Source organism: Crocodylus porosus, unplaced genomic scaffold (assembly GCF_001723895.1).
Source record: "Crocodylus porosus isolate Cpor-Errol unplaced genomic scaffold, CroPor_comp1, whole genome shotgun sequence".
Lineage (NCBI taxonomy): Eukaryota > Metazoa > Chordata > Crocodylia > Crocodylidae > Crocodylus > Crocodylus porosus.
The window spans coordinates 12,684,765-12,695,348 of NW_017728907.1; positions in this window are offsets into that span (position 1 = coordinate 12,684,765).

Consider the following 10,584-nt stretch of genomic DNA (forward strand, 5'->3'; position numbering starts at 1 on the left):
AAAAAGATCAGGGAGCTGGGACCAGGTGGGGGATGGGGCCAATTTGGAAATTCAGTGGTGGCTGAATTGGATTTGGCTGAATCGATTTGGGACAGTGATTTGAATCACTGTCAAATCCGAATCTGAAGTGAATACTAGCCGCTTTGCACAGGCCTAGTAGACATCTGAGAGAGAAGAAGCATCTGCCAAATGATGTTTGCATGAAACTGAAAAAGCATAAATTGGCTAGTAATAAATTTAGGTTAGAAATTAGAAGGTGGCTTCTAACCATCAGAGGAATGAGGTTCTGTGACAGCTTCCCAACAGAGTGGTGGGGTGGAGGGGAATAATTAATTTTAATAAGAACTGGATCAGTTAAAGAAGGGAATTGTATAACATGGCCTAGGACACAGCGGCTATAATAGGAGAGAACTGGAATCAATGTTGCAAGAGGTTCCTTGCAGTCTTGTGTCTTTATAAGTATATTGACACTGTAGTGATAGTGTGTCCTGGCTGGGACACTTGTGGATTTGTGTTGCCCTCCAGTTCCCTGCTCCTATCCCAGAAATATATTAATGAGGCTACTCTGAGATTATCTCCAGTGATTCCTTTTGAGAGTACCTGCCAAAGGATGCCCTGGAGTATTCTCACCACCATATTTCTGCATTTGTGGTAGATGTGGTAGAGCTTGTACCCCAGACGTGGTGTAGATTTCCACTATATTGTATCGAAGGTTTACCTGTAGAGAGATCAGTTGTTCTTCTGGAAGGCTCAAGGTGGGGTAAGTAGCAGATCAAAGGTCCCCAGGTCACTGTTTCTTATGATGGCTAGTGCAGTTAGCCCCCTCCTTGTCACATACATTTAAAAGTTCTCTTCTCTTTGTTCTGAGAAGTTTTACCACATTTAAGCAACTGGAAAATTAGCAGCCTTGGCAAGATGCCTTACTTAGATCCCCTTTCAGATCCTGTAAAGAAAGAGTTTGTTGCATTCCCCCTTTCACTACCACATGGCTTCTCTGAAACTGCATTGACCACCAAAGCCTCATGAAAGATTAGCCACTTCTTGTTATGAAAGTCTGAGACCAAAATAGGTAATAGGATCAAGACAGTGAGACATTCAGAAAGAACAAGAGATCAAGATCCAAAGATAAATATATACTTAGTCAAAATGAAAACAGTTTTTTTATGCTTAAAAGTCCAGCGCTTTCTTTATTTAGCGTGAAGTATAGACAATGCCCTGAATACTTAAAATGCAGCACAGTGTAATGATGGATGCTGTAACTGCCAAATATCACGTACACATATGTAATGAAAACTGAAAGTCTAATAGAAAGCACTAGTGTTAAGATTTTTTTCTTGTGGCTGCGTGCTCTCTAGAACCCTCTTATTTAAAAAAACAAAGGAAAAAAAAGCAGTATTCTGGATCTACTAAGTGGATCGGTCATCAAAACCGCTTCTCCCAATCCCACCAAGCTCCCACCTCTGGCCCATTCTTAAAAGGAAAAAATATTAAGTCTGAAATATGCTAATATTAAGTCTGAAATATGCCTAAATAAGATTTGGTTTGTGTGCATGTGTAGTACTGGGAAAACAGCAAGTCGTTTCCTATCTGAATGGCAACATATATATTACTTACTTGTAATTATTGATATCATATAAGAAAATATCCTTTTAAAGCTTTATTTTGTATAAAACTATCTCTACTTTTTAAGTTTGATAGATTACTGTAATTTGTATTGGTATTGTTTACTGTTCTCTCAAGCCTTATTTAATACAATGAATCTCTACTTTTAAGTCTGATACAGTAACATAACTATTGGCACTGATAAACAATTTTCTTTATTTTACTGTATTTAATATTTTTATTGTTAAGTCTTCTATAGTTTTACATTATGTATCATGTATTAGCATGTATGATTCCTCACAAGATTGAGCTCACTTATCAGCATTTATTCAGGTGGCTGAATGGTTTTTCAGCAGGTGCTTTCTAAAGGGGTATGGGTACTGTGATATGTTGTAATAGCAAACTGTTGTCCTCTAAAAAAATTCCTTAAGATCAGTTTTCATTGTACTATAAAAAGAACTTCCTCTGTCAAATCCAGTCAGGTCTTACCTGAAGCAGTGTGCCCAGTTCTGGGCCCCACACTTCAAGAAGGATATGGACAGATTAAAGAGAGACCAGCAGAGAGTGACAACAATGATTATAAAGACCTGGAAAACATGATATGGGGTAAGTGTAAAGGATCTAGGATTATTTAGCCTGAGAAAAAAGACTGTTCGAATCCTGCCTCAGTCTTCTCTATTATCTGTAGGACAGTTGTAAAGAGGATGGAGACAGACTATACTCTGTGACCTTAGGGGACAGGGCTAGGAGCAATGGCCTTAAACTGCAGCAGAAGAAATTTAGGTTGGAAATTAGGAATAATTGTCTCACTATGAGGTTGGGTACATATTCAAACAGGCTACCTAGAGAGGTTATCCCTGGATTAGAGTGGGTTAGACAGACACTTGACTAGGATGGTTTGGCAGAGATAATCCAGCCTTAGCAGGGGGCTAGACTAGATGACCTCACAAGGTCCATTCCAGCCCTATAATCCCTTGACCTCTTTGAAAGGAGAGCAAAACCTCCAGAATGCAATCAATATAAACTTGACCCACCTTGTTAAAGCACAAACTGCCAGAAGCCACATAGATGAAGGTTAAGAAAAATAAACCATTAAGTCAAAGGCTAGAGGTGGGATTGGTTGCATCAGAGAATGTCTTCCCACCCTGGCTTTCAGGGAAGAATATGTTTTTCCACCCTGGCTTTTTCTACCCAGGAATGACCGATACTTTTATTTTGAAACCAATCTCCTCTCTCTACCCCATATATGCTCCCTTCACCACTTGTGGTCTATAGACATTAAGCCCAACTGACATTTGGTGCTACAGAAATTACATAGACTTTCCCCAAAGTAATACATCAGCATAAAGGAGGCGCCTAACATCTGTCTGCCACAGGGACAGTATGAAACATGATATCAGACTGATACTTTATCTTCATGCCTGCACTAAGCCTTACCCTACCTCCCTACTGCTAGACACCCAGCATGCTTCATCAACCTGAAAGACTCACTGTCCCTGGGGCCGAGGTAACAAGGGACATTTACCTGAAGCCCAGGACAGGAGAGATGCAGAGCCAGAGGGAGAACCAGCGCAGCTCATTAGCCGCCTCTTTGTACAGCTGCGGCCAGCAGCTGACGGCAGCGTCAGATGGTGGCCAGGAGATTTAAAAATGGTGGCCGCCACTCCGGAGGCAGCAGATAGTCCGGGGGTCAGACTGCTGTTAAGGCCAGCGATGGCGCGGGATCCACGGGACGGGCAACGCAGAGCCGGCGTGCCGGAGGGAGCAGTGACCCAGAAGGGATGCCCAATGACAGGGACACCGGCGGGTCGACCCAGAAGCGACAGATCAGGTGAGCAACGGAAGATCAGGACAACCTAGGAGAATTCAGAGGACCCCGAAGTCAGTGCCGAGACGGTGGGTGCGGGCTACGCCAAAGAGGGGTGAAAGACCGAGGACCACCTGGCTGGAGGGAGATCGGGGAGGAATCACCGCCAAGACTAGCAGACGTCGATTAAGGAACACGAGCAGGGCAACTAGAGAGCAACTGAGGGGAGCTCCTTCCCCCCCCCCGTTCATGCTAATAGGGATCTGGTGGAGGGTCAGTGAGGTAGTTAGGACATCAGAACCTCCAAGTGGGGGAGTGTCGCACAGGGTGAAGGGCTTGTGTTGTGGGGTCTATAAAGGTTGCGGCTGAGGCACTGGTGCAGGCTGGTGTGAAGTGGTCGACATTAGGGTAGGAGTATCCCACGGATTGTGGGGATCGAGGATGAATGCCGTGTTAGAAGCTTGCAGAAGCAACACTGAATGGACACAGGGAAGTGGAGCCCATAGGTGGCATGGGGCTGGGGTGTAGGGGTGGCAGAGCCCCGTGTGCAACCAGCGGGCCAAGCCTGGGCCACCGAGGGACCCGTGAACTAGCCCCGCCCCACTGGGGGAACAAGTCGTGGCAGGAAAGAGTGGGGTTGGCGATGCGGGAGGATGAACACCCACGGTAACAAACAGGTCCAGACGGGGAGTAGCCAACAACCAGGAGGGCAGAGCTCCCAGGAGTGACATGAGAAGGCCCGTCGGGGACACTCACCAATAATATTCCCCAGTGTGACTGAGTAAAAACCATGGAGCAGATAGGACTGCCAAAGATGCATGCTATATCAATCTGCTTGGGAACCAGAGTAGATCATAAGAGGGAAGATGGGCATTGGGTAGAGAGTACAGAAGAGAATGAAGTGGCAATGCAGAGTTTTGGGGACAGCAGCTAAAAGAACGTGGGGGCTGATTGGACCTCTTGAACAAAGGAAGGGAACACTTGGCAGCTCAGACATGAGAGGGCCATTCTCAGCACAATGTAGTGATTCATCGGCCAGGTCTTAGAGCTAAATAGCCACTGCTGTCCGTGTGTGGGAAACTGGACTTAGATACGATGGTGGGCGCTCTTTCCTGTGCCTTCCGGATTGGCAGGGAACACCCAGGGCACTGGGCAGGGAGGAGAAAGCTGCCAACCAGCATTGTTCCCCATGCAGCCTGGCTGGAGTGGGTGATAACAGTTCTTGAACACCCCCAGCTCATGGGCCAGCCAGAGGCAGTGGCAGTGGCACCCCTTCCGAGTATGGAAGGGAACAGAGGGGGTGCCAGGAGTGCAGAGTCTTAATTGCTTCAGTTCATGGCTACTGCTTCCACAGCACAGTCTAAAAGAAGGGTGCAACCACGCCCTGTATCCTCTCTGGATCCTCCCCTGGTTGCAGACAGAGGGACTATAACAGATAGCAGTGCTTTGACATTTAGTGATGTCCAAAGAATGCTAGTGTTGTGGTTAAAGCACTGCACTAGGACCCTGGAAATTCTAGTCTCTGTATACCAAGTGATTGGAGCCCCTTGCTGGGAATGCCGCGACCTGCGTTCTGGTCCCTCCTCTGGGTCATTTTATTTTCCCACAAGTCTAATGTAAAACTTACTACTAGCCCTGGGAGCAGGGACTGGTATGGGGCCCTCTGAATTGCCCCTTTGAAGGAACATAAGTCTCCCCATTCACTGTACAGGGATCCAAGGTGTCTAACCACATTTATCTGTACCTCCCCTCCTGGGGCAATGTAGTCATTCTGGTGGAGGCAGGTTGAGGCCTAAAATGGAGGCACCGTTAAAGCCAATTCTGACCTACTACTAAGTGCCTTCAACCTACATCCATGATAACAATATAATTAAAATAGGATTTACAGTATTCACACTAACTTTTGGGTATAAAGTCAGGGCTGCACTTAAATGCGTGCATAAATTCAATCAGATGTGAGCACAGTTTCTGGAAAGAAGTACATTTACTTTTTCCTGAATCATGGAAATAAGATTACTATACTTTGTGACTCAGCGTAGAAACAAATTGAAAAATCTTCAGATTAATTAACATAGTACTTTGTTTTAAAGAATAATTCAGTTTAATGGTGTATTATAGTATGCACTAAGTGTTCTGTACCATTTTTTAGCAAAATAATGAAGTTGTAGCAATTTGATTTCCATTACAAATTCACTCCCAGTCTTTAATTTACTAAATTTATACCACAATACTAATATTTTCCTATCTCCACTGGAAATACCTTGAATGATTGTGGTTGCATCTGATTTTTTTCATAGCTGCATCACAGTAGCAGCTCATAATCATTCTGTGATCAAGTTGCATACCAAGGTTTTCTGCCTCAGTCATTTCCAAATGATGTTCATAACAGAAGTCTGTGTCATGAGTCCTCAAGTGCATGACTTTGCATTTTGTACTACACAACTGGAACAAAATTCAGTCACTCCAGTCCTCAAGGCTATGCAGTTTTTACTGTATGATACCCTAAATCCTTCTCTGAATTGTTCCTTTGGAGGCACCTAAATTTCCCCAGTTACGGTGTAAAGACCCAAGGTGTCTAATCCACCATAACTATAAAAGTCTAGCAAATTTAACTGACACACTCCCACTTTTTGTGCCCAAGTCATTGATGAAAACAGTAAACAAGATCATTCTTAAGACTATTCCTTGAGAAAATCCATTAATAACCTCCCTCCAGTTACATATCTTTCCTTTCAACACTACCACCTGTCATCTACATGTAAGGAAGTGCATCAAATTCCAAGTCTTTCCATCATTTTCATGGAAGAATATCTATGCTATGATTTGTGCTGATCATATGTATTTTATTTCTCTTTATAAAACAATAGAAAAGTAATACAAGAAGAAATTCTAATTGCCACATTCAGGAGCTGAAAGATGACCACAAAATAATGTTAACATTAGGAAAGAAGAAGGAACCAACACACCTGAGGGAGTTCAGTATCCCTAAAGCATGTTGCAATGTTTGGTAGCTTTAGGATCTCCATCTTAAAGGATTTGTTCAGGCAAGATTTTTTTTCATGAACAACCTTCTAAAGAAATTGAAACACATCTGTTTTTTTTTAAAAATGACAAAATCATTTACTTGCAAACACTCTCCTTTCATGGCTGGGTCCCAAATTACACATTCCTTCCATCTGTCCTGGCAGAAACCTCCAACCTAATATTTCACTCGCTCTCAGTTCCATCAGCAAGAACACCTCTCCTGCCATTTACTCTGCTCACTGTATTGATTCTCCATCTGTTTACAGACTAATCTGAAACAATGATCCATATCTTCCATTTTAGGACAGGCAACAGCAGATGGAAACCAGCACATGCGTAGAAGCCCTGAGGCCATGCTGTCCCAACTGCTGCCATTCATATTAACCACACTTCCTAATCACATCAGCATACATTGTGTCATGCCCTTATTGGACCAACTCTAGCTGATCTATCAAAGGATATTACCTCACCTCACAGATTTCACTTCTCGTGTATCTTCACATCGTCACGCCTGCAACATTGCTACAGCTATAATGGGTCAGATGAGACCTTTCTCCACTGTCAGTTGAATGAAAGGCACAATAAGCTCTTCCTCAGCTACTGTTATCTAGCCACACCTGTTCCCAAAGTCAAATTACAATTTCAGCTCAATAATGAACAATCCAATCTGCTCCGGACCAGAACTGGCAATGCAACTTCCCCACTTAATGATCTTGGTCAATCATAATAAATGCAACTTTCAAAGAAACAACCCCCACCCCAAACCAAAGACCTATATTATGTACTGTATATGCACAATCTGAAATTGCATTCAGATCTAAGAAATGGCTTGTGATTTAATAATCTATTACAGCTCTCTTGACAGAACTGGTATTATGTCCCAAACTACAAAGATTTCTCACCTGTATGTTCTTGGCCTTGTGAGACTTCCCTTACCTAGAGTGATTCACTGCTGGAAGAAGGAGGTTAGTGAGCCAAAGGCAGACTATGAAATAATAAGGACACCACGTAATCTTACTGTATTAATATTTCTAGCTAACATGATGTCAGTGATCATATCTGCTTTACACCATAAAAGAACGTTTTACAAGTACTGCATGAAGAAAAACTCCCTCCTGCATTCCCATATGAGAGAGAAAGAGAGACTGGGGTGAGCTTTCCTGAATTCAGCTTCAAACTGTAACCTGGACTAAACTGGACTTGCTCCGTTTAGCTCCCCCTGCACGAATCCTACATGTCCCATGAGTGCCTCCTTCTGTAAACACTGCTAAAATATAAGTTTTCTGCTGTACCTGAAGCAAATAAATTCCTTTCCCATTACTTGGCTATTGCTCATCTTAACTACTGCAACCCTTACTTCATTGGCCTCCCAGGCCCTAGTCAAAATGCTGTCACCATGACTTTAGAAACTTTCACAAAACCTGGAGAAAGAAGCATAGGCCAGAATAGGGAAGCGTTTGGTAAGGTACTGGGAAGCTAGTTTGAGTGCAAGTGGCTAGGAAGACTAAGCTTGGTTGGGTCAACTGTGAAAGCATTTGTGTTACACCTTTGATAGAAAGTTGAGCCTCCCAATCCCAGGAAAGGGCATTCCAGAGGGTACCTGACTCATAAAGGAATCATAAGCTGCACAGGGGTATGGGCAGCTCATAAGAAAGAATAACTTGGGACCTGACGGTGGACAAAAAGACTGGGCCAACTAGTTGCTTGGACTAAAAGGCTGAGAAGCCTGAAACTAGCCTGGGGATATGCAACAGCTATAGCTGGTAGATACTCAGAGAACAAGCAAGGAAATGGAGAAGCTATGCAGAAGCATTCAGAACAAGACTAGAATTTGGCTGGAGAATCTGTAGGTCAGCATTAGGTTGCCTCCTACACAAGGCAGACAGAACCCCACCAGTGCAGCTACTGGACTTCCCCAGAGATATGGGATAGGAACTCCTACTTCTTTTCATAGTTTCATAGTTTGTAGGGTCGGAAGGGACCTGAGCAGATCATCAAGTCCAACCCCCTGCCATGGCAGGAAAAAGTACTGGGACTCCCCCAGTGCCTGCTGGTCCCCTCTGACTAGTTTGTAACAGGCCACTAGATCCCCCCTCAGCCTTCTCTTATGGAGGTTGAACATGTTCAGGTCCCTGAGCCTCTCCTCGTAGGGCCTGCCCTGCTGCCCCCAATCATGGGAATGGGCCTCCTCTGGACCCTCTCCATGTTGTCCACATCCCTCCTGAAGTGCGGCGCCCAGAACTGGACGCAGTACTCCAGCTGCGGCCTGACCAGTGCCGCATAGAGGGGGAGGATCACCTCTTTGGACCTGCTCGAGATGCATCTGTGGATGCTGGTAACTGTAAAACCCATTGTGCCTAAGGGATTTGTGCTGTTTATTGCTGGGAAATACAGTAAAGCAAGCTCTTTCTTAAACAGAGGCTGAATATTGATGGAAACCCACTGAAGGTTACAGGCAAAAGGGGCTCCAGCATCTGCCTCCTAGCATGGAGTACAATCAGCATATGGCCAGAAACTGATAGATGGGTGTCCCACTGAAATACTGTGAATTATCTTGCACAGAACCTAATTTATTGGGGCCAATTCATTGTAATAAGAAGGTCATGTTCTTCTCATGTTATTTCCCAGCATTCAATGCAGAAAACATGATGGTAGTACTCTAGTAACCCACAGCAAAGATGCTAGATAAATACTGCCCTAACCATGTCTCCTCACTCAGTGTCCTTCACTGGCTTCCACTCTCCTCATGTGATATTCATTTTTTTTCTTTACAGCTCTGCTCTGCACCTGCTTACATCTTTGTTACCAGCATCACAAATCCCCTCACTCTGAATACATGCAGCCAAGGAGGGTTTTAGACTTTCTATTTTTGAGCCTCTCTCTAAAACCCATTAAAATCCAGGGTAGTGTGGCAGAACACCTTTGGGTGCTTACCACTTTAAGGGGTTAAGCAGGCTCTGAGGCAGCCTGCAGGTGACAGCAAAGCCCATCAGGTGGTCACATGGCCATCAGAAGGCCTCCTGATTGGAGCAGGGCTGAGCAGTCTCAGTATAAGAGCAGAACCTGAGGAGCAGAGCTGGCAGTGACATTGCCCAGCTGGAGATCTGCTGCTCCCTAGAACATTCTGGAGGTCAGGGAGGAACATGGGGAAAGAGGCGGTTCCTAGGGGCCCAGGGAGGTCTCAAGCCCCAAAGAAGTGGCTGTAGGCCTGGGGCTGTGGAGAGGCCATGTATGCCTAGGCCTAGAGGCACAGGGCAGCCTAGGAAGGGGTTTACAGCTTGTGGACCTACTGAGGGGCTAGGCAAGCCCCTGATTACAACTGGTGGTGAGGCCAGGGACTCAGATGACTCCAGGGGAGTAAAGGGCTGCTGGATATAAGATCTATGGGTCTCTAGGCAAGCCCAGTGTGAGTTGTCAGCTTTATGGTGGGGCCCAGGGGGGCCCCTGATGAATAAGAAGGTCAGCTGTTTCCAGACTGATCCCTGGAATCTTAACTGGTCAGTGCAAGGGGGCCAGGGCCGACAGGCCGAAGGGCAAGTAAGACCACTGCAAGGGCTAAGCCAGAACCGTGGAGACCTACTGGTACCCTGACTGGATTAGACATGGGACCAGAGCCTAGAAATGGCTGAAGGTCCCCTCAGAGTGGTGGGGAAAGGGACATCACTGCCAAGACAGGATAGCCAGTCAGCCAGCGAGCACACTGAAATGACAGAGGATGAAGCCCAGTGTGACAGGATGGGCGTCCTAGGGGTTGCCAGGCTCTCCTCTAGTGACCCTTTACTGTGCCAAGATGCCTAAAGGGCATCCTTCATTCTTGCCCGCCACGTCTTTGATGTTATATATGTATTATAGGGAGGCTGCCTTTCCATTCTTTTGGCCATGGTTTCCTGTTGTACCCTAGCTCATTCTATATTGGATCTCTGTGCACCCCCAGCCTTATGGACTAAGTGTTGCTCCAGCCACCCCTTTACCATGCCCCAAGCCTTGCAGATGTAACAGATGTTGTTCAGTCTTACTTGATGTCTCACTGGCCCTCCAGCTTTCCACAGCCTGGCTTCACTTGATGCCTTACTGGGTGCTCAGGGTCAGCAAACTCCCCTTGCTGTGCCCTGTCTGGCACTTGGGGTTGGCACACTCCTCTTGCTGCTCCC